This window comes from Hoplias malabaricus, chromosome Y (assembly GCF_029633855.1).
Source record: "Hoplias malabaricus isolate fHopMal1 chromosome Y, fHopMal1.hap1, whole genome shotgun sequence".
Classification (NCBI taxonomy): Eukaryota; Metazoa; Chordata; class Actinopteri; order Characiformes; family Erythrinidae; genus Hoplias; species Hoplias malabaricus.
Window position 1 is genome coordinate 34,836,621 of NC_089820.1, and position 26,425 is coordinate 34,863,045.

The 26,425-nt window shown below is 37.4% G+C and overlaps 1 protein-coding gene and 1 long non-coding RNA gene across 3 annotated transcripts in view; one reads left to right on the top strand and one right to left on the bottom strand.

Moving 5' to 3' along the window:
* LOC136679681 (alpha-1,6-mannosylglycoprotein 6-beta-N-acetylglucosaminyltransferase A-like) overlaps positions 1-26,425 on the top strand; it is a 252,818-nt gene that overhangs the window by 4,344 nt on the left and 222,049 nt on the right. The window lies entirely within an intron of this gene.
* LOC136678019 (uncharacterized) lies at positions 23,695-24,110 on the bottom strand. Its single transcript, XR_010796454.1, has 3 exons — positions 24,043-24,110; positions 23,869-23,944; positions 23,695-23,784 (listed from the first exon to the last, which is right to left on the bottom strand). It is a non-coding gene; the product is annotated as an uncharacterized lncRNA (long non-coding RNA).

The following is a 26,425-nucleotide window of genomic DNA, read 5'->3' on the forward strand; positions in this document are numbered from 1 at the left end:
TCTGTAGTGAAACAGGTTAGATAAATCGAAGCTAGAGACAGTTTAAATGTGCTTTGGGGCCTCTTATGGTACATATATGCAATTGTTGTTTGTCCAGTTCAATTCAGTCAGGAGTGAAAATTCAAACGGGGGCAAGTCTTCAACAACAGTTTTTAATATGGATGAACCTTGTCATGTTGAACAAAATTCTCTGGGGCCAGTTTGTCCAAATGTTTATGTAGAGTCCTAAATGTGATGCTCACTCACTGGGTTTTCCTAAATGCATTAGACCAGCTTTGAGCATGCAAACGTACTTTTAGAAAGTGTTTTGTGAATGTCGCCTTTAACTCATGGAAAAAGGGATATAATATGTCTCCATTAAATGAACAATATGCCAGATACAACGAAATGTTGGAATTGTTTTGGAGCTGTCTTCCAATTCAGACATTGAACCCAATGCATGCTCCAATATAATACAGGTGCTGGTTAGAATATCATGGAAGTTGATTTATTTCAGTAATTCCGTCAAGAAGGTGAAACTTGTATATTATACTCATTCATTCACACACATAGACTGATATATTTCATGTGTTTATTTTATTTTTAATTTGATGATTATAACTGACAACTAATGAAAACCCCAAATTCATGATCTGAGAAAATTAGAATATTGTGAAAAGGTTCAATATTGAAGACACCTGGTGGCACACTCTCTAATCAGCTAATTAACTCAAAACACCTGTGAAGGCCTTTAAATGGCCTCTCAGTCTAGTTCTGTAGGCTCCACAATCATGGGGAAGACTGCTGACTTGACGACCATTGACACTTTACACAAGCAGAGCAAGACACAAAATGTCATTGTTAAAGAGGCTGGCTGTTCACAGAGCTCTGTGTCCAAGCAAATTAATAGAGAGGTGAAGGGAAGGAAAAGATGTGGTACAAAAAAGTGTACAAGCAATAGGGATGACCTCACCCTGGAGAGGATTGTGAAACAAAACCCATTCAAAAATGTGGTCACAAAGATTCACAAAGAATGGACTGCAGCTGGAGTTAGTGCTTCAAGAACCACCACCTCTCACACGTATGTAAGTGTGTCAAGTCACTCTTGATCAAGAGACAGCCTCTCGCCTGGTATAAAAACAAAATGGACTGGACTGCTACTGAGTCACTATCAGAGCAATCTTATAACACCTGAGCAGTGCCACGCCACATTGCTGCAGTAATTCAAAAGGAACCCCAACTAAGTATTGAGTGCTGTACATGTTCATGCATTTCTAAAGAAAAAAAAATCTTTTTAAGTAATATTCAAATTTTCTGAGATTCTGAATTTGGGGTTTTTATTAGTTGTCAGTTATAATCATCAAGTTAAAAGAAATAAACACTTGAAAAATGTCAGTCTGTGTGTAATGAATACAAGTTTCACTTTTTGAGTGTAATTAAAGTTGATTTATCAGTTTCATTATATTCCCATTTTATGATCAGTGCCTGTTTATTCAGGTCAGGGTAAACTAAGCATATATACTATTGCGTCAAAATAGGTTTTAAAGTTCTGAGAACCAAAAACAGAATCCATAACCAATAAATGACATTTTGTAATTGAGAAAACCCTCATTAATATAGAAAGTTATAAAAACTGTTTGTAATCAGAATATTTCTGTAATCATCAATTTTGTGTTTAAAATTCTTGAAGAATCTGTTTTCGCTTTAATTTCTCAGTTGTGTAGTGCAGTGTGCAGAATGTGCTTGGTGGGCTGGGTTTAACTTCAACAGCCAATGTCTATCCTGCCCCACCGTCGAAAGCAAGAAATTTCAGGAGGCGACAGCGAGACTGGTAGAAGCGCAGTTCTCGGCACATATTGCTGAGTGCTCTCAGGTCTACCTCTCTGATAAATGTAAGTCAAAAATGAAACCAGTGCCGAAGATTTAATTAAAAAAAAGACTTTACCATGCAGTGGCAGATCCTCCACGGCTCCTAAACAGAGAATGCACTTCTTTAATTTTATTTATTTATTTATCCATCCATTATCTGTAACCGCTTATCCAATTTTTAGGGTCGCGGGGGGTCCAGAGCCTACTTGGAATCATTGGGCGCAAGGCGGGAATACACCCTGGAGGGGACGCCAATCCTTCACAGGGCAACACAGACACATTCACTCACACACTCACACCTACGGACACTTTTCGAGTCGCCAATCCACCTGCAACGTGTGTTTTTGGACTGTGGGAGGAAACCGGAGCACCCGGAGGAAACCCACGCGGACACGGGGAGAACACACCAACTCCTCACAGACAGTCACCCGGAGCGGGAATCGAACCCACAACCTCCAGGTCTCTGGAGCTGTGTGACTGCGACACTACCTGCTGCGCCATTAATTAATTTTAATTAATTGGTTAATTTTATTTAGCCACTCAGCAGCCAGACTTATTTGTCCATTATTTATTGCTGCAGCCAATGGAGTCTCAGTCCCTACAGGGGTTTGTTAGTTTTGTGGTGACGCAGAGTCAATGCTTAAAAAATATAATAAATAAAAATCTAATTTTAGCACGGTGTCACAAAGAAACTACATTTAATTTTTCCCTGAATAATAATACATGAATAATAATTGTCTGAGTTGCACCAAGGCACAAATTTATCTAATTTTTGACAGAGTGATAAAGTGTGCTTTTGCTTGGTCATGGTGCAGTGCAGGAATATCACTTTTGATTATATTAGTACTATATCATTGCTATTGTCTTGTTATTGTGTCTCCAAAATGGTGGTTTACATGCGAGCAAAAGCATATTCTGAGCTATGAATGGAACTGAATTGAACAGGATTTGTTCCTGTCATTTTGGAACTTTCTGACTGTTCACGTATCATGGAATTGAAATATACTGTGAAGAGCAACAAGCAATTATTAATAAGCAGTTATGTTGTTTTGATGTACAGATTATTTTGGGAGTAAACCCGTGTAATCATTTGAGCACACTGAACAAATAGCTAGCAAATAAAATTGAATTCTGAAAATACTTGCTCAAGTTTTCAGTCTAATGTTTAAATTTGACCGGTATTTCAACCTGAAATTAATTATTTAATAATGTCTTTTTCATTTTAGTAAAGCAGAAGATTTTGGACTTATTTGGTGAAATGATACATTGTTGTTGATATAACTGCATTTAAATCATCTAAAAATGAGGTATACATGTTCGTAATAGTAATTCAGGGGTTATCCAAGTCTGTTTGTAGCCTATATTTTACAAATGTTTTGTGACAGAGGCAGATATGCTCATGAAAAATATTGAATATACACATTTATTTTCACATTGATGCTGCCCAGATTTGCTAGTCATTCAATTGTCAATTTGGAGATTCAGATATTGTGTGTGGGTTTTTTGATAAATGTGTCCATTGATAAAAGCAACCCTCCACTCCACATGTATTCAGTCTTGCAAACATATGTCTTGAATGAAGCCTAAAACAGCCTAGCAACCTACTTACAACAAAGCATGGCAAAGCTACAGTCTACAGTACAGATTGTCAGCTTTACACCTCAAATTACAACATCTCTATGAAGCTGTGGTTTATTCGTGTACACTATGTGTCCTTAGTGGCACCATGTAGCGCACAAGTTAATGAATGATACAGCGAGTGGAGCCATGCTGGGAGCAGCAGTGCCGCCTTAATATTAAGGCAGGTGCTGTGCACTAATTCTTCTGAACAATAGCTGGCCCCAAGTATTCGGGTATTTATATATTTGTTCGTTGGGTAGGTATTCGGTTTCTTGTTTTGAATTTTAGGTGTTCAGGTTTTTTGGATAAATGTGATTGTTGATAAAAACAACGCTCCACTCAACCTACACTCAGGCTCCAGCAGTAAACATAGTGCTTTTCCCACTCCTCCCATATTCAGGCTCAGAAAAAAATTCAGGCAACATAAAAAAAATCTTTGTGCAAGTGAAGTCTAAAACTCAGTCATATAAAACAGCCTAACATGCTAAAACAACACACTTACAACAAAGCGAGGAGACACCACACTTAATTTTGTCAACTTTGTGCCTTTACAGCACCTCCGCACAAACTGGTTAAATTATCTATTCTCTGTGCCCCAAGTTAGCAAATTAGCAGGGTCACAAGCAAAGCCTCTCTGTGAGCCACAGCTCAGCCTGGAGAGAGCGATATTAAAGCAGGTATTGGAATTGGATTTTGTTAATGACAACCATGACCACCCTACTCATATTCACAGAATATGCCGACCCAAGCTTCGCAGCCCTAAAAATGGTATAAATAGCCCTACTGCTATTTCAACAGTCATTTATTCAGTCTTTAACCTGTGTTCTTTGTTCTCATTTGAAGGCCCACCTCAGAGACCCCTGGCATTTTGGTAGTTCTTTTTTGTGTCAGCAATGTGTGTCACTCTGCGCTCGGCGGAAGGCTCTGGTCTATTCTCTATACATAGTGTCCAGAGCCTCTTTATGCCTGGTTTGTGCTTCCATAGAGAAATTAGCTTTTTGGAAAGTTGTAAATCATTATAAAATGTCAGTAGTTATAATGATGTTAAATATCACTTTATTGATGCTAATGGGTATTGTAATTTATATATTGTGTTTGTGGTAAATGTCTGATTGTAATATATTTAACCAGATTGTTAATGCACATGCTTAAATTATTACAATAAGAAAAAAAAAGTTGCACTCATATATATTTTGTATATATCTATAAAATTTGCAAAGTGAGGCTGGTATTACATGGAGGAAGTTATTTGTACAAGTACAGTAATTCTTATTTGAATACCTCCATGCACTCAGTCCAAGTCAGCTCCATCCTTTTAAATACGTTTTAGCTTGACAACACGGGGGGGCTCACACTAACCTTCCACCACTGCAAAAAAAAATATAATAATTCTACATTTCTAATGAAATTCTATTTAAATTCTCCTAAAATAGTCCCACAATACTCTAATCAGATCTCTCCGAGAACAGTTTTGAGGTAGTCTTAATATTCTAATAAACATACATGACTGACAGTCATCTGTCATTGTCAAAATCTTGCTTCATCAATACACAGTTCAGAGACAAAGAAGCAGTTTTATTTAGCTTTCTACATTGAATTGCAGTTATGATTTGATGATCTTTATGGATTACTGAGATTTCAATCTCTGTAATCAAGTTACCAGTCAATATATACTCCAGTAGGTTAGAAAATGTATTGCAGCTCACACACACACACACACACACACACACACACACACACACTCTATGTTTGCCTTGTGATTGGTCAGTGTAATGTATAAGGTTTATCCATTTAAGGACCGCCCCTTCTACAAGTTGGTGACATTAGATATTTAACCTCGTATGAAATTATTTGTACATTTACACTGGGGGTCATAAGGAGCCAGGTTAGCATCATTAGAAAGGAAATCCAGATTAAGTTCCCAGTGGCTTTAAGATTCTGGAGTTTATATACATCCAAGGACAAGCAGATTGAACACGGCATGTTTCAGTGGGAGGTAGAGCAGGATGGATGGTTGGATGACAGAGGAATGAAAAGGCTTTGGAAGGGGAGTTTGTGTAGAATGTAACAGTGAAATGTCTCCAGGGAACCTATTGTCTGCTCCAGTGATTACAGAAAGGAGATTTAAATTGGCCACACTCCTTGATCTGAGACCAGTACTAGCAGGGAATATTAGCAGGGAACAGCTGTAAATATTTTTAATTGGTACCTTTTTAAAAGAAGCTGTATTGAAATTTTGTCTGCATGAGTTTTTTGTAGTTGACCGAAAAGCAAAATTCTTGACACATGAATGTTAAAAGAAAGATGGTTGTATAGGTAAATATAGACATTTACAAACCGGATTCCCAAAAAGTTGGGACACTAAACAAATTGTGAATAAAAACTGAATGCAATGATGTGGAGATGGCAAATGTCAATATTTTATTCGTAATAGAACATAGATCACAGATCAAAAGTTTAATCTGAGTAAATGTAACATTTTAAAGAAAAAAATGTTGATTCAAAAATTCACAGTGTCAACAAATCCCAAAAAAGTTGGGACAAGTAGCAATAAGTGGCTGGAAAAAGGTATTTGAGCATATAACGAACAGCTGAAAGACCAATTAACACTGATTAGGTCAATTGACAACATGATTGGGTATAAAAGGAGCTTCTCAGAGTGTCAGTGTCTCTCTGAAGCCAAAATGGGAAGAGGATCACCAATTCGACCATTGTTGCGCAGAAAGATGGTGCAGCAAAACCAGAATGGTGTTACCCAGCATAAAATAGCAAATACTTTTAAGTTATCATCATCAACCATGCATAACATCATCAAAAGATTCAGAGAATCTGGAACAATTGCTGTGCATAAGGGTCAAGGCCGTAAAACTCTACTGGATGCTCGTGGTCTCCGGGCCCTTAAATGTGAATGTGGCAAAATGGAAGACTGTTCTGTGGTCAGATGAGTCATGATTTGAAGTTCTTTATGGAACACTGGGACGCCATGTCATCCGGACCAGAGAGGACAAGGATAACCCAAGTTGCTATCAACACTCGGTTCAGAAGCCTGCATCACTGATGGTATGGGGTTGCACGAGTGCTTGTGGCATGGGCAGCTTGCATGTCTGGAAAGGCACCATTAATGCAGAAAAATATGTTCAGGTTCTAGAACAACATATGCTACCATCTAGACGTCGTCTCTTTCAGGGAAGACCCTGCATTTTTCAACAAGATAATGCCAGACCACGTTCTGCAGCAATCACAACATCATGGCTACGTAGGAGAAGGATCCGGGTACTGAAATGGCCAGCCTGCAGTCCAGATATTTCACCTATAGTGAACATTTGGCGCATCATAAAGAGGAAGGTGCGACAAAGAAGGCCCAAGACGATTGAACAGTTAGAGGCCTGTATTAGACATGAATGAGAGAGCATTCCTATTTCTAAACTTGAGAAACTGGTCTCCTTTGTCCCCAGACGTCTGAGTGTTGTAAGAAGAAGGGGGGAATGCACACAGTGGTAAAAAATGGCCTTGTCCCAACTTGTTTGGGATTTGTTGATGCCATGAAATTTTGAAACAACATATTTTTCCCTTAAAATGATACATTCTCTCAGTTTAAACTTTTGATCTGTGATTTGTGTTCTATTCAGAATAAAATATTAGATGTTGGCATCTCCATATTATTGCATTCAGTTTTTATTCACAATTTGTTTAGTGTCCCAACTTTTTTGGAATCCAGTTTGTAGATATTTTAATTGCTTAACATCTTAAGCAGAAGCTTTCACTTCACTAAATGATGCTTCACACGCTTATAACCTTATCTTATAACCAAAAGTCAAAAAGAAAAATTATTTTGTTATTTAACTTAATAATTAATTATTTAAATTAATAAAAATTAATTTATTATTTGTTTATTAATTACATTCCTGGGAATAACTGCCAGCGCACACGTGTGTGGGTGTGTGTGTATAAATATTCATTCTGTCCTCCTAGAATTTTTCTTAGCAGTGGTAGGCACTCTTGAACACCCCAAACCCCCCACCGCCACCGCAAACAGGTGCAGCGCAAAATTAATTACACATCGAAGAAGGATACGTCGACATAAAAATAAATAACTTAATTGCATAACTTGCTCTGATTAATCAAACTTCTGTTTCTTGAGACTGAAGCTTTTAATAAATGGATTTTTAAATTTAAAATAAAATAATCAATGTAAGAATAACACAATCAACACATTCAATACTTTTAATTGCAACAATATTCAGTGATAAATTAAAGTTAAAATACTTGTATTTCTTTGTATGGAGAGGAATAAAACAAATTTACGTTAGTGTTGTAAACATGACAAACTGGATAGAGGTATTTTTTTTTCTTTATCTCAGTGTAGTTTTGCTGATTTCTGAATTAAAATCTCTTAATTTACTAAATAAATTTCGTTATCGTCATTTGACGAATCCATGTTAAAAATTAGCACTTTAGCTTTGACAGCACTAATTTAAAGCCTGTATGTTGAATCTAAACAGGCCCCATTCATTAGGCAGTATGTGCCAAACCGAAAGAAACATTCTAAATATTTGCAACTAATTAATATTAGTTTGCTTTCTTTCGTCTCTCTCTCACACACACACACACACTCACTTGTCAGGTGTGTAGAGATAGAAACAACTGCAGTAGGCTTCATTTTTTTACTTCCTGTTTTCCTCACTCCATAATAAAAAGCCATCTGTTTTTGTAATTGAGGATTCATGTAGTTAATGTTATATTATTAAAAATATACATTGGTTTCAGCATCTATGTGCATTTTAAAATAAAATTGACATATTATTAAAGTATATAAATACTGTTGTTTTTTCGACTCTCTGAATCTTAGTAGACCAAGAGTGCTTCAATAGATGGTTTAGGTCAGTGTTACACATTAGACTTGTTCTGTCTCTACACATAGGTGCTGCCCTGGTTTCAACTGCATGTACCGACCCAGTGCTTGGCTGCTGTGGTCAGATAACATTTTAATGTCAATATTGTAAAAGCTCTTTATTTGATTGCGCTGTAAATGAGCTGGCCTTTGCATTTGCATTTGGTCATTTGCAGAGCAGAAATGCATTTTGCTCTGTTGGGTTTGGGTTTAGAGCAGTTGAGTTAGGTGTTTGCTATAGTTGCTGATAGGTTCCAGGGAAAAGAGAAATTATTTATAGAAATTAGACCGTATTTGTTTGTTCTTGGTAATTATGTTAATAATTAGGGATGCACCACTGACTTTTTTCAATTCACATACAGATATATAAACCTCATGTTGTGCTGGGTGGTATACAGGTTCGCACCAAAAACAGTTTTTTAGTTTTATTATATTAATTTTTCATATACCGGCCACACCAGTTTAAAAAGCCTAAACATGTCCGATACATTTTTTTCAGGGGACATTTTCATTGTTGCGCTGCTAAACATGCATAGAACAGAAGAGGATTCCACGTAACAAGGGTTCTGCGCATTGCGTGCCGCCAGCCTGAGGGAGGCTTTCACATGACAGGCGTTCAGCGCATCGCCGCTTTGTGATCCTGTTGGCTTCAACACATTGTTACTATTTATGATTATTCATTCATTCATTCATTATTTGTAACCGCTTATCCAGTTCAGGGTCGCGGTGGGTCCAGAGCTTACCTAGAATCATTGGGCGCAAGGTGGTAATACACCCTGGAGGGGGGGGGCCAGTCTCACAGGGCAACACACACACATTCACTCACACCTACGGACACTTTTGAGGTGACAATCCACCTACCAACGTGTGTTTTTGGACTGTGGGAGGAAACTGGAGCACCCGAAGGAAACCCACGCTTACACAGGGAGAACACACCAACTCCTCACAGACAGTCACCCGGAGCGCTAATCGAACCTACAACCTCCAGGTCCCTGGAGCTGTGTGACTGCGACACTACCTGCTGCACCACCGTGCCGCCATTTATGATTGTTGTTATTATTTATTTGTTTAAATATTATTTACTGGGACTAGGATTTTTGGGACTTCTTCAGTGCAGTACAACCATTGACTAGCAGCCTTAACTACATTATATCTACATACCTAGTTTGTTTGTAAATTAAGATAATTTTTTTCTAAAATAAACAAACAAAAAAAACTGGTGAGAGATTGATAACGTTAACAGAGTGTTTACATACGTTTTGAAAATTAAACTATAGTTTTGAAGTTGTCTGAAAAATGTGTTAAATAAAAGGTTCTACTTTCACTGCAACTGTCATGCCATACGATTCCTTCACTAATTTAGTGCCACCCTCTGAAATCTGATTATGACTGTGGGGCCATGCAAACCTGTATTACATGTAATACTAATGTGGAAATAGTGGTGTTTTTATTTTTTTTTATATATTTTTTTTTTTGTACATTGTACTGCAGAAATTAGTCTCGCAATCAAGGCGGCTAACACGTCATGCATGGAAAAATACTGTGAAACTGATACAATACTGATAAATGCTGAGATATAGCGTTTCGGTAATACCACCTCGTACTAACCCAGTACCATTGTTCAATTAATAAACTGCTTACGTCAATCTGTGGGAGAGACTTAAGGCATCAGAACTGATTTAAACATTACTAACACAGATCAGCCTAATTTTCTATTTCCTGATCCAGCTAACTTTAATATCAGACCAATACCAATCCTAATATTGGATTGATGCAGCCCTATTAATAATCCATGTTTACTAGGCTAAAGAAAAATCTTGCTTTGCTAACTAAAGCTAAAATAATTAAATATTTACTGGCCTATACCAACTTCAATTGGCTAAAAACATCCTTTTATTTATTTATTTATTTACTTTTTTTAAATGATCACTTTTTGCATATACACATACATACATGTCAGCTTGACTATTTAACATAGAATGTATAATCCCACCCCAGGTGTGTTATAGCAAATAATATATACATTTATGGGCAGTGCATAGAATGAATTATAACCGAACAAAAATTACATTAGGATGCTCATATACATATGTATATTCATAGTAGTAATAATAAATGATAAAATAGTGTAAAAAATAAATCTTGAAGTACACACATTAAGACTGATGTAATTTTAGTGCATTAAAGAACAAGTATAATAACTTTAAACAGAATGTAATAGAGCCTCCATGGAATGAAGCTAAAACCTTTCAAATTATTGTATCACAATGATTTATACAGACGTTTATACTTATCTGATGTGGATTTTCTGAACAAAACACAACAAAAACACTACTTCCAATCCCCAAATATTTGACAAAACTAAAAATTACATTCGGTACAGCCCTGAGAGTATTGGAAAAATTATGTGAATGTGTGATGCCCTTCTAGAGCCTGGCACCCTGTCCTTGGTGTGTTCCCACTATGTGAGCAGTAACCCCGATCAGGATGAAGAAGATTAAGTTGGCGAATGATTGAATCCCTGATTGCTGTGTAGTTTTAAAAGGAGCAATCTGCAATTCTGACACCAAGCATTTAAAATCAGAACTATAATACACTTTCAAAAGAGTGGAGAGAACTGTCTGCTTCTTCCCCAGATGTGAAGCTCGACCAGGTTGCCAGTTTGTGCAAAACTGAATGAACAAGCAAGAGACTAGTTTAAGAACCTTGGACATTAATAGCTAAGAAGAATGTGTTGTCATCAACATATTTACACAGAAAAGTGTTCATCTCACTAAAACATCTCTCTCTGAGACTCAGACCATGACTCTTGGTAGCCCACCAATTCATATTCATATGATAATAGCACGATAATCTGGCTGCTCTTATTGGAGGACCTTATGACGTGTGAAAACAAATTTACACATGGCTGTGTTTTCGCACTGAGTGCAGAGCTCCAAGATGGCACAGTCACGTATTTTACGTGCCTGAGGAGCAACGGCTTGATTTTATGATGAGTAAGTGAACTATATTTGACTCGTTTTTCTGCAGCAGGTTAGACACTGTTAGCTTAGATTCTTAGACGCTATGCAAGTTCAGCAGTATATTCCACCGATGGAATTATATTCACCTTTGTATAAACACAAAACACAGTCCTGACACTTTTCAAATGTTGCTACACACAACAGAGAGATATATGAGGCACTTTTTGTAACTTCGTTTTGACAGGTCATTTGGGCCAATCAGAGCGTGCCAGAAGTTTTTACGCTACATCGAAACGATTGGGGCAGTTTCACTAACCATTGCTACGAGCTCAACACTAAACTTATGTCTGGTAATTTGTATTCTCCGCAACAATTCAAGATCCTCTTCAAACCTTGGAATTCAACAAGAGCTGTGACATTGCACACTTTTGCTCTCCAATTCGTAAAGAATGTTAAAGGAACGTGTTTTGTCTGCTTGTCGATGTTATACAGTCACAAAAGAAATGCACCTGATATGGGATTTTCTTCACATCGTGATTCCTGCGTGAAAATAGAATGGGAAGATTGGAAAGAAATATATAAAGAATGGTTTGAAAACATTGAACAATTGTTTGAAGAAAACGAATTGATAAAAAGTCTTCAGAGGTTAAAAATAAGATTAGACGACCATTTTTGAATCTGACGTCAGTTTTCCTTGTAGGGGGTTGTTGGGGGAGGTGCCAAAGTACACACCCAAAACTCTTGAGAGATAAAAACAAGCAACACTCTCTCTCTCTCTCAACAAGTCACTCGTGTCTCAGAAAGTGACAACGCAACGTCTGCTGAAAATGGCTCAGGAATATGTCAACCTGTACTATGCTCAAAACTGTGACAACGCCACTTCAGAACTTTTTCAAACTACTGGTGAGGATGGAACTTCAGAATCTTTCAAGGCTCAGGATGACGAGTTTGTGACCCCGTCTATGCTCTCCATCATTCGGGCTTTCACAGCGGACCTCCTTGAGAAGGTGATTCAGAAGGATATGCTTGAAAACTGCAACGGATGCGTCGTTGACCACCCGTCGCAACACCAACATTCATGCCTCTACGATCCGGAAGAATTTTACCTACACATCAATGCTAAAAGGCTTCTCAAGAAACTCTATCGCCCGTGTCTTAAATTTCTCTTAGCGAGAGTATTGCATCTCTGTGGGTACATGCATCTCCCATCTTTAGAAAAATTGTTGGGGTCGTTTGAAACGATTGTGTGCGATTTGCGAAACGAGATGAATATCGCAACTGCTCTAAAAGAGATCAAAGACAAAGCTCCCCCCGTGTACTCAGAACATGTCAATAATGACAATGTAGATTACTGGGGCTACCAAATTCAACATCTCATGGACAATTTCACCTCACCTACTCAATAAAACGTTTGAAATGTGTCACTAACACCTCTGAACTTTTTTATTTTTTAATTTTATTTAATGTATATATTTTTATTTTATTTTCTTGTGTATATATATGTTTTTTTTATTCTTTTAAAAAGTATGTAACCAATTGTGTGTGATTTTGAAAAACTAATAATAAAATTATTTATTTAATGTATCTTAAACAATGTGTGATTTTTTGAAAAGTAATAATATAAATTTATTTCATACAGTGTGTGTTTTGACTCTGCGGTGTCTTGTTTAATTCTTAAACCAAAGTATATTATTTATCTAACACTTTTATTTTAGACCCCAAGATTTCTGAATATAAATCAATAAAATATTGAGATCACACATATTTGACTCATTATTACAAAAATGACGAAGCAGTTAATGAGACACATCTATTACACGCCCTCAGACCCAGGATCTTACGGAGGGGTTGAGAGTTTGCAAAGAGCTATTGTTGAGAAAATTGGTAAACGGGTAAACGATGGTGAACTTAAAACCTGGCTAGCAGAGCAGGATGCATACACTCTGCATAAACCTGTTTCTGTTAAATTTAAGAAAAACAGAGTTTTTGTGAAAAACATGGATGAACAATGGCAAGCCGATTTAGTGGATATGACTAGTTTGTCAGAGAATAATGAGAATATGAAATTTATGTTAACTTGTATAGATATCTTATCTAAATATGCTTGGGTACGTGTATTACGGAACAAATCAGGAGCTGAGGTGACAAAAGCTTTTGAGTCTATTCTGATGGATGGGAGAGTTCCTAAAAAACTACAAACTGACCAAGGAAAAGAATTTTTTAACAAAAGCTTTCAAGGATTAATGAACAGATATAATATCGTACATTTTGCAACAGGCACAGGGCAGAAAGCTTCGGTCTGTGAACGTTTTAACAAGACGCTTAAAAATAAAATGTGGAAATATTTCACAGCTGTTAATACGAGAAAATACGTTGATGTGGTACAGGATATGGTCCTTGCTTACAATAGTAATTACCACAGCTCTATCAAAATGAAACCTGTTGATGTTAATGAATCAAATTCATTCAAAGCTTTTAAAAACTTGTACGGGTTGATTCCTTCAAGAACCAAGAAACTACGTTTTAAGTTTAAGATCGGGGACATTGTAAAGATTTCTCGTGTGAAAAGATATTTCGAAAAAGGATATGAGCAAAATTATACGACCGAAAATTTCACCGTTTTGGAACAGATACCGAGAGATCCTCCGGTTTACAAGCTGCAAGATATGGACGGTGAAAACATTGACGGGGCATTTTATGAACAGGAGCTACAAAAAATTATAGTCGGAAAAAATAAAACCTATAAAATTGAGAAAATTTTAGATGAAAAAATACAAAATAGGAGAAAGATGTGTTTAGTTAAATGGGTGGGGTGGCCTGAAAAGTTTAACTCTTGGATCCCTGCAAAGGATGTGATTGACATCAAAGTTTAAAAAGATTTGATAGGAACGCCATGAAAATCATAATCATATAGTCATGGAAGAGACAGGGTTCTACGTGACTCTCCCGAGCAACGCATCCAAAGACATCTATCCTGAAAACAAGATTTCATGTTACACGACCAAATTTGCCAAGCCTATTGAATTGACGGGTGACTGGGAGGTGTCTCTCACTGAAGTACAATATCCTCATTCATGGTACTCGTTGACAGCGTGGGAAAGCATATTTTTTGTTCGATTCGATGACGGAATGAAAAAAGAATTTTATAACTGTCAGATGAGTCCGGGGTATTACAGCAACATAGATGCTCTGGTTCAGGAAATGAATAGATCTATAAAAAAGTTAGGCCTTGAAATAAAAATCCATTATAATATTAATACATACAAAATACGTATGGTAACTGATAAAAGTTATTCGCTGGGGGCTCAAGGTATTCTATCAATTATATTAGGTCTGGAACCAAAGAAAAATCTTACACGTGATGAACCTGAGGCTCGCTATCCGGTAGACGTCCGCGCAGGATTTTACACCCTGTACGTGTATACAGATATTATTCATTATCAAAGGGTAGGGGATAGTTTTGTACCATTGTTGAGATGTGTACATATAACCGGTGAGAACAACGAAATTGTCACAATAACTTACGACAAGCCACACTACGTACCTGTGAGCAAGAGTTTTATAAACGATATAGTTATTGAAATTAAATCAGACCAGAATCAATATATTCCTTTTCTCTACGGAAAATTCATCGCTAAACTTCACTTTAGACCCGCAAAACATTCATTTCGCGTTTGAAAATGACCGGTATAAGCTACACGGACCCCAGAAATCTTATAGAATATTATACAAATCAAGCAGGAAGTGGTCTTCCGGGGTATCAAGGAACACCGACTATGTATGGTTCCGGGTTAGGCGGAATCTTCAAAGCGCTTTTTAGGATGGCTGTGCCTGTTATTAAAAGGGGTATATCTATTGTAAAACCGCATTTTAAAACAGCCGCGCAAGGCATAGTAAGTGACGTCGTGAGCAACATTATTAACAGGAATCAAAAACAGGATGGATCAGGAATTGCTGCGATTGCGCGCAAGAATGTTAAGAGGCCTCCTGGAAGGCGAGTTGTAATTACAGATAAAATGCGAAAGCTTGCAGAGAGTAAAGGCAGAGTGAAAAAGAACAAACGAAGAGACAACAAGCGTGCTTCGTTCTCCTCCTCTTCTATCAAACGCAGAAGATTGAACATTTTCTAATACAATGGCTTTCTTACACAGTCTTTCAACTGAATGCACCAAATCTGAGCTAGACATTTTTACGTTACCTTACACTCAAACAAGTATTGAAAAATATACTTATGTCGAAATACCGCCACTTTCCGCCTTGACTGATAACGGACCCTTGGAGTTTTACGTAGCAGGAAATGGAGAAGACTACCTGGACTTGAACAACACCTTTTTACATCTAAGATGTAAGATTACAAATCCTGACGGGTCAAATATTGCTAACGATGCCAAGGTCGGAATGATTAACTATCCCATAGCATCTCTATTTTCACAAGTAGATGTTATGCTTGGGGATCGCCTCATCAGTCAATCAAGCAATACTTACCCATACAGATCAATAATGGAGTGTATCATGAATTATGGCGCAGACGCCTTGCAAACGCAATTTTCAACCGGGTTGTTTTATAAAGATACAGCCGGTCAGATGGATGTAACCGACCCTCAAGGTCGTAATAATGGATTAAAAAACAGGGCTCTTTTTAGCTCAGAAAGTAAAACCTTTGATTTGATCGGGCACATCCATTCTGATATATTTTTTCAAGATATTTACTAAACGGAGTTGATTTAAAAATTAAAATGGTTCGAAGTAAAGAGGAATTTTGTCTAATGAAAGAAGGACCGAGGGATTACAATCTCAAATTACTCTCAGCATCGCTGTTTGTGAAAAAAGTAACAGTTTCTCCAGCTGTGAAACTGGGTCATGCGCAGGCGTTACTTAACGCTACAGCTAAATATCCGTTAGAGAGGGTCTCTATGAAAACCTTCAGTCTACCCGCAGGCAGTCGTATCTGTACCCAAGAGAACCTGTTCCTCGGACCCCTTCCTAAAACATTAATTTTCGGAATGGTCGATAATGACGCTTTCAGCGGTGCATACAATAAAAATCCGTTTAATTTTAAACATTACGATACAGAGTTTATAGCTCTGTATGTAGATGGGACACAACACCCTGCAAAGCCATTCCAGCCGGATTTTCAAAACGGGAATGTGGTCCGTGAGTTTCATTCCTTAATTTTAGCTTCAGGAAAACAACTTAAAGATCAGGGGTTGTCTATAAACAGACAAGACTACACCCAAGGTTACACTCTGGTCGCATTCAACCTGACACCCGATGATGACTGTGGGCAGCATCTATCTTTAATAAAGTCGGGTAATATGAGACTGGAACTCTGGATTTCGAAACCCTCTTCCGAGGACTGTGAATCTAATTGTGTATGCCAGTTTTGATTCAATTTTGGAAATCAATAGTCGTCGAAACGTTCTCATAGATTATCAATAACCATGGATACCGAAGAACTTACAGAGTTGATGAGAAGTTGTCCGTCTCTAAGAAAAGTCTTTTACGGTGTTTTTGCTAGTGATGAGTTACCCGAGAACAGATTGACGCAGTTTCCTGCTTTGTTCATCGTAAATACCGACCCGAGCCACATGCCAGGGGGTCACTGGCTGGCTTTATATATAATCAATGAAACCACAGGATATTTTTTCGATTCATACGGAAATCGACCAAATTCCCCCATCTTTCCTGAATCTATTTATTATTTTTTAAAAAGGAACTGTCTGGAAATAATACATAACTCTAAACAAGTGCAGAGGTTCGAATCTGTTTGTTGCGGACAACATTGTGTATTCTTTTTATATCATAAAGCTAAAGGTTATACTTTAAATGAAATTATGTCTATGTATAGTGATGATTTAAAAAGAAATGATGATATGGTTGTAGCTTTTGTTAAAAAAATGTACCCTAGAAAAAATAACACACACGTTAAGAATTGTATTCAATGTGTTAACTCTGGTGAAAGATTTACATTGTATTTGAAATAAAATAATAACGATGACACATGTAAAATCATTGAAATTGCATTTTATTTAAATAAAGATAAACATTACATGATTAATTGTTACAAAGATTCATCATTTATGAAATAAAATTACAATATGAATATTAAAAATTCAACCAGTTTGAAGCGGTAAATCTAGGAGATTTAAAAGCAGGTTCAAGATTAGAGGAATCATAACTTGTAGGGGAGGAAGCAGGGGTAGAATACAACGTTTTGGATTTTTTAACATCAGATATTTTACGTCTAACCCCTGCATTAGGAATGGTTGAAAATGGAATGTTTAAGTTAGCGACAGTTTGTAACAGTTCACCCCAGCCTAAAGGTCTCCGGTCATCAGATACTTTTTGAGGAGCTGTGAGATTTTTAATCAAATCCAACATGTGTGATCCTTTTACTGTTTGACCATTGAAAATAAATTCACCTTCATCATTCCATGAAGCTACATCATCAGACTTTAATATTTTCTCCATGATGTAAGAAGCATTTTTTCTGGTTCTGGCTGGAACATTTGCTATAACCTCTTTAATAATTTCATCTTTGGTTGTTTGTAAATCCTCCGTCAAAGGTTTATTTTCAGTCGCCTCCGTCGACGGTTTATTTTCAGTAGGTAGGGAAAGGGTTATTTGAGACGTTTCCTCTTCCCCCTGTTTGACGATGTTTAAAAATCGTTGCAAGGCTGATGCATAAAGTTTAGCCTTTTCATAAGGAATCAAATCAGATCTGTTCAATATATGACGCATCACATCGTCTATATCATTTTCCACCATTTTTCTAACAGTTTCTTTTCCACTCGTCATGTTTTTAAGTTTATCTAATTGGTGTTGAGGCACCAAATACATCTTATCAGCGGTTTCCATGTTATCTCTGACCAGATGTTATTAAACTGCTGATGAAGGGGACTGCGACACTTAATAAAGGGAGAAGAAATCCTCCGGATTGGTTAACAGATTTTCTTTTAGTCTCCACAGATGTTTTTTTATTAGCAAATAGTTTAATTAATTTTTTCTGTCTTTTAAACTGATGATATTGACGAGACGTTAAAGGTATGTTTCCTCTCAATAGATTTAGGGCTAATTCGCAGATGGCTAATATGAGATCTGAGGAAGCTTTACGTAATATAACCTTCCTTTCTCCAGGGGTAGCATGAAATAGAGATGTCAACATCTGAACATTTCTCTTTAGACGCGCAGACATTTTTCAGTACTTTACAAATTTTTTCTTTGGAATATACACTGCAGGATTCTCCCACGCAAACAATCCTGACCTGAGACGAAGTTCATCTGGCGTTGATGCTTTTAAATCTACAAATAAATACCCATAAGGTCTAGCAGTTGCTTCTTGGTAACATTCTAAAAAGTATTTGTTGTTTCCCGGATACATTTGACGTGCCAGTATGCTTATCTGTAGTTTATCTCTAGGATTTTTAAAAAGCACCATATAGTTGGTGTTTAAGTTGATGGTTCTGCTACTTTTTCCTTGAAAAAACAGATTTTGAACCAAATAGATGACGCTCAGGTTTCTGTGGTGTGTATATTTTGTAAAAGCCTTCTCTACCTCCTCGTTCTTGCTAGCTGTTTCCATCAGATCATCGATTACCAATAAATTTGTTTTGTGCGGTGGAAAGAGTTCATCATCACACAAAGAGTCGGGTATTCCTTGAACAAAACGTATGTTTATTTTGTTCAGCAGTTCATCATAGAGAGGTTGCCAGCACGTATAACACCATACAATTTGATCCGGGGTTTTTGACATGGAATCCTTACAATTTTCCAACAACATTTTGATAAAAAAAGATTTTCCACTATTGCTTGGTCCACACACTATACAAGAAAAAGGAAGCTGAAGTCTAGAATCAAATCCCCTTGGATGAATCATTTTTAGTTAGTTATTTAATATCCGTATGGTAATGTTGTGAAATCGGGTAAGAGAACACGTTTATCGTACACAACTCTGAACCTTTTCATCAGTGATTTGTTTTTTAAGTGAAAGCCTCTTTTATCTCTCACAATTTGATTGTGGGTAGTCATAATTTCAGCGTTAGAATTAGGATTTTTCACATGTTCATTAACCAGTTCTGTCAAGGATTTCAAGTTAACAATTTCACCATTGGTGTAGTTTAAAGTAATACCCTTAACTTTCATCGTAGTCTTCCCTTTGAGAGTGCGGTAACCATAGGTTTTCGGACCCCCGCTGACAAATTCTACTATTTGATCACCTGTGTCCAATTCACTCGTAAGGCCTCCTAAGTAATCACTTAGAGGAGGCATCCAGTCACCTTCTTTACTTTTGAAAATGACGCTGTCAGTATCCGTGTATAAGCATCTCTGCTGTAGTTGATCTATCACATTGTATAATTCAAGTCTAGCATAGGCTGTGGTGAAAATACCTATAAATACATTAGCGTTACCCGGTTTGAGACATCTATCGTCTGCGTAACGCCACTGCACCAATGCCACCTCCTGATTCAGAAAGGAGAAATGACTTACGTTATACATATCCGAGAATATGAATTGTAAAAACTCACTAGGGTCTTTGATCAGTGTAGTGTTTGTCCTGTCTGTTCTCTGACACATTTTTCCCCATAAAGAATTCAAAGCCAGTTTAGCCACAGATCTCTGCGCAGGATTAACTTCAATGCGTGATTGTTCTAGTTTGATCCCTTCGTTCTCCTCATACTTTTGAATGTACTCTTTTTTATCGGCCTCATTCACCACCCAGGAGGGATAACCTGAACTCTCCTGTTTTGTCTGCAGAAACCTGTCGATGTATTCTGTAAACAAATATTTCGAATGATTAGGGAAGTGCCATATTTCAAAAACCTTCAACACTCTGTACCCCTTCTCAATGGCTTTCATCACCTCAGCGCTACACCAACTACCTGTCAGGGCCCTCTCCTCATCCGAGTGTTTACAGTTTTGCATTTGTTGTTCAGCACATGTCCGACACAAAGGAAACAAGAGTTTGCTTTTCACTCTATAAGGGAGAACAGGGGCCCACAAGCCCTTAGGGGGGAGAACTTTTGCTCTAATAAGCCCGAAATATTTTTCCAACGGTTGGAAATCACGAAAGATGATAGTGGGGTGACCCACGGGGTACCTCTTTGTTTTATTTACATAAGGATAGAGGGACGTGAAATCATAGTAATCAATCCTTTCACCGGGCTGTGCTACATAATGGAGATGTAATGCGTTTGTTCGACCACCAAACAGAGCATCTCGCGGTTTTATGCGCTCAGGGAAGTCAAAGCGGGACATAAACAATTTAACATCCTGGTTTGATCTTTTCATCTCATTCCAGGTATGCTCCCACATCATAGTTACGTTCAGTTTGAAAGTGTTTTGCAAAGTCTGAATTCTATCCATAGAATTTTGATAAACATCCCCAAAGGATTGTGAACTCTTACTTAGAGGATGTGGTAAATTTGAAGGAAAACATTTATCACATCCGTGATAAAAACATCCTAAAAACTCAAAAGCCTTTCGTTCACTACCGTCGTCATAATAACCATCCACAAAATAGTTTCCGAATTTGACCTCACCTTCATTGAGGGCATGTCGGATGGGGATCTTGTCTCTCTCAGAGATGTACTCGAGCCATTGTATGGAAGGTGTTGAGAAAGATTTCTGACTGTCGATGTAATTATCTAAAGGCGGGATAGCTAAAATGTTTTCAGACAGAAAGTTGATTCTGAATATTTGCAAACAGACACTAGCTATGGTGATGCATTTGAAAGGGTCAACCATTGTACTGCTCAGTATCTCATCCCTGAAAGCTATACAACCTTTTCTCAGAATGTGGACGTCGTTCTTACAATATTGAGCCATTTCTTCCTTAAAGTGAAAGAGCTTTCCTGTACATGTATTGTACCATTCAAAAAATTCTTCTCTTTCTTTGGTCATCATGGTGTCTACCCCGTAGAACTCGGGTTTCGGATAAGGTCCTATATAATTCTGATTTTCCACAGTATTCCAAAAATGTGGGAAATAACCTTTTTTGTCTGATGTGAACCCCATAGCCTTTGGAATAGCGCTCAGTCTCATAGGGAGAAAAGAGAGACTATCGATGTATCTCTGTTTATACTCAACATCTTGAAAACACAAGATTTTACCACCTTGCGCTATGATGTTAGGGGTGATACCTTCCTTCACTAAATGGTTCAACAAAAGGTATGAATCATACCCTCTAGCGTTGTGCGCTACGAATGTATAACTTTTATACTTTTCCTTGCGATACTTTCTAAAGAATGATGCCACACATTTGTCCCCTTTTGCTGTCCACTCCCTACCTTTGAAATCAATGCAACATATATAATTAGCTACGTGGTAACCTGTTTCTTGATTCGTCTCAAAATCGTAAAAGACGTACTTTTCATCGGGAATTTCAAATATTATAGGTTGCATAAAACATTCATGTGTGATTTCTGAATCAACTTTGGCTCCACAGTTTTTACAACGATTGGTTTGACACTGATGCTTTTTCGATCCTTTACTCTGATCCTGCACGGTATTGCATTTAGGGCAGTAGAATCTAGTTTTGCATAAAGTTTGATCACCGCTTGGATCGATCACTGTTTTATGTTTATCATAACAATACTGCGATCTGCAAACCCTTAGACAATCTTCACATTGTACAGTCTTTTTAGACCGTTTAGGACAGTCTTTGTCAAGACATACGTTGCAATGAAAATCGCATTTGTGATGTTTCTGATTGTTAAAGCCGGTGGAACAGTAGGGGCAGACATAGGATGTACCTAAAACACCTTTAAGATTTTTGACGCCGTAATAATGGTTATCTTGCAAGAACAGGTAAACGGTTTTGTCATGAGGCATGTTAGTGTTCTGAAACAAACTATACCCCTTCTTTTCATCACTTCGGTACAACACTATGATTTTGCAGTTCAAATGTTGCTCAAAGCGTGCGATATGTGCAAAGCTAACCATTTCATCTATGGATAAACCTACATCATTTTGCAGTTGCCTCGCTATTTGTTCTACTTCGAAAATGTTTTTCTCAGGATTCAATATTTGAGAAACGCATAAGGCAAAACAGAGGTTATCTTTGTTGTGAAAAACATACAGATGTTTCATCTTTTTCTGAATAAAATCTGTGCTGAAGATACCCGATAGCTTTTTTTTTCCCTCCACCCTGAGGAGCGTGCACAATCCGAATAACTAATTGTAAAGTTTCATCGGAAAGTATTTCAAATTTACTCTGGATGGAGTTTTCAAACAACATCAGAAAGGAATTCAGATCGATACCCCCATCATTTATCTGAACACGCGACGAAACATTGAGCGAATCACCCTGAATTTCTACAAACACACCATCACTCGGTCCAACTATTTCACCATTGGCAACATTGAGCATTTCATTTAAAATCTCAAGAACATAATTGTAAAATTCTGCAAAGCTGTCGACGTTACCAAGAGAAAAAAAGTTTATCCTTCTTCTAATTTCTGTGGTGCGGAATCTGTCTAAGCGATTTATATTGATATTTGGGTCAAGATCACCTCCCGTTTGTACATCACCATCGTCAGGTGGATTGTCATTGGGGTTATTCTCAATATTAGGTGAAGGAGGAGGAGAATTGTCATTGGGGTTATTCTCAATATTAGGTGAAGGAGGAGGAGAATTGTCATTGGGGTTATTCTCAATATTAGGTGATGGAGGAGGAGAATTGTCATTGGGGTTATTCTCAATATTAGGTGAAGGAGGAGAATTGTCATGATAATCAGGACTGGTTAATGAATTTTGACTTAAGTTTATCAGATTATCATTTAATCTCAAAAGACTTTGATTTAGTTCATAGAAAAAATCTGACAAAATTTCAGGATTATTTTCTGAGGTATTAACAGGAGACGTTAAACATTCAAAGTCTGTGGTTGGCTTAGAAGGTTCTGACAAACTGTCATTAAGCTGTTTTACAGCATCTAACAGAAAAGGATTCAGAGTTGTACACGTGTCGTATTCATTGAGTGTGTTTTGTAATTTCGATAAGCTGTGCTCCAGTTCAAAGAAAACATCATGCAAACTTTTAGCTGTATTTTCTGAGGTATTAACAGGAGACTTTAAACATTCAAAGTTTTGGGTTGGATTTACTGACAAACTGTCATTAAGCTGATTTACAGCTTCTAACAGAAAAGGATTCAGAGTTGTGTACGTTTCGTGTTCATTCAATTTAGTTTCTAATTTTGAAATACTGCGTTTTAGTTCGCAGATTATCTGAGTGCTATTTAAATCATGTGAAAAAGGACTGATGTTAGGCTTCTTAGCTTCATTGTTTAAAACCTCGTTGTTAGGGCGTTTTTGCGCCATTTGACTAATACAATAAAGCAAATGAATAAATAAACATTAAATAAAATAAATTTTACATTCTTGAGTCAACAGTCGATGGCTCTTCACAGACGACAGCATTCGTAGAAAGTAGCATCATAATAGTTTCAGATTGTTTTTACTGAAATCTAAGGATGAAAAAATACAAAAAGCTTCAATTAGGACTAGGAAATACACACAAAATTATGAATAACATATTGTACTTTACTTACAGGGGAAGAGCTTCATCATAAGTGGATGTGTTCAAGTAGGAGGTGTCTCCAGTTCATAACTGTTTAGGACGTTTGACTAAAGAGATACGAAAATTTTCATGAATAACATTATAAAATACATATTACATATATATATACACATTTATATATAAATATATATATATATTTACTTACCCTAAGGACTTAGTCTTGGAGCTTGTAAAATATTAGCCATCACGTCTGTTCTTGTTTGTTCTTAATCTAAAAAATAAAAATAAAATAAATAAATAAATATATAACATTTTTAAAATGAAATATAAAGTAATATTCTTAAATTAATCTTATTTTACGTTATAAATGTCAGTTCTTACCTTTTGGTTCCAGTCCGAACAGTATATCATCCAAAGTTGAATGTCAGCGTGTAATGCGTAGATTTTTGAGCTCCTAGATATACTGAGTCACTTATCGTAAACTTTTCTGACGTACAGCGAGGAGGAGGGTTTAGGAGGGGCAGCGTTAAGACATCTTCAAATGTCATTTTTTATCGTATGAAAACAGTATGTTTTGGGGTGTGGGTCATAGACCGTGGGGAGAAAATGAACGATTTTAAAACAATCTTTAATCACTAAAACACCATTAATCATTTAGAACTTGGAGTTAGAAAATTAAAAATTTACTTATGTATACCCTGTATGTGTGTGTGTGTGGGGGGTACGTGCGTGTGTCATAACCGTTTGAGGGGGGGGGGGGGGTTGAGACCGTTGGACGATTCCTGTAATTCCAAAGTGGTGGGGGGTTCACTTATGTGTGTGCGCGCGATAAAAGGGTTGGGGGGGTTCACTTATGTGTGTGCGCGCGATAAAAGGGGTGGGGTGGTTGATCGTTAGCGATTACGGTAGCGAGTGTGCGACTGATAAAGCGTGGCTCGTGACTTGACACCTGTGATGAAACAGAGCCTGTGCGCGCGTGTGTGCGCGATAAAGGGGTGGGGGGCTCGCGTATGTGCGCGCGTGATAAAGGGGTTCATCGTGGGGGGTCGTAGATATCTATAAAACAGAGCGAAGGGCGGGAATTACGGTTAAAATACACGTTTATGATTGGTTGAGGGGAGGGCGGGAAATCCGGGGGTAAAATACACGCTTGTGATTGGACGAAGCGAGGGCGGGACTTTTGAACAAGGGCGGGAAAATACACGCTTATGATTGGTCGATGACAGGGCGGGACTTCCGAGCAAATAAACGCTTCTGATTGGACGAGAGGGCGGGACTTCCTGTCAAATACACGCTTCTGATTGGACAAGGGGGCGGGACTTCCCTCCCAAAAGGGGGCGGGGTTTGATGACGTGGCACGCTCTGATTGGCCCAAATGACCTGTCAAAACGAAGTTACAAAAAGTGCCTCATATATCTCTCTCTCACAACTTATGATATTTAATCTATACATAGGCATCTGTACTTCTATTATTATTTTTTTCAGAAATTATTTCCTGTTACCTGTTCAGGAGAAATTTATTATTATTTTTTTTTTTTAACATAAGAACAATATTTCCTCTCTCCTTTTTTTTTACTCTCTTTTGTCATGGAGATTTTAAAAAGGGCAATGGGGCTGTTAAAATATACAGGGGTTGGACAATGAAACTGAAACACCTGTCATTTTAGTGTGGGAGGTTTCATGGCTAAATTGGACCAGCCTGGTAACCAATCTCCATTAATTGCAAATTAAGTAAGACCATGTGCATCCAATGGTTCAAACATTGTATCCTGAAGGCAGTGCCGTGTATCAGGATGACAATGTACCTATACACACAGCAAGACTGAAAGATTGGTTTGATGAACATGAAAGTAAAGTTGAACATCTCCCATGGCCTGCACAGTCACCAGATCTAAATATTATTGAGCCACTTTGGGGTGTTTTGGAGGAGCAAGTCAGGAAACGTTTTTCTCCACCAGCATCATGTAGTGACCTGGCCACTATCCTGCAAGACGTATGGCTTAAAATCCCTCTGACCACTGTGCAGGACTTGTATATGTCATTCCCAAGATGAATTGACGCTGTATTGGCTGCAAAAGCAGGCCCTACACCATACTAATAAATTATTTTGGTCTAAAACCAGGTGTTTCAGTTTCATTGTCCAACCCCTGTAACTATATCAATATAATAATATAAAATTATTGTATTTAAATACCAAATCAACTATATATAACAAATGAGGTATTCTTAAGTTCACCTATATACATTTGGCTATCCCTAAGTTTTAATGTATTGCAATTGGACAAGTTGGAATTTGTGTGGTGCAGAATACTGTATCATAGGTGGGTGGCATATGCATTGTCTACAATAATATCTTAATTATTGTTTTAACAATGTGTGTGAGGAGACATTATTGAGTATATCACTGACGAAAACCAGGCAAACAGTCAGAGTTCACGCATTCACTGCGCCCTGTAGTCAGGTAGGATAGACTACTGCTAATGCACAGAGTGCATGCAGTGACACTAGCTAGTGTTCTGTGTAGGAATTAGTTATAAAAGAGTGAACAACCTGTGTTAGGAGACAAAACAGAAGTACCAGTAGCCTCC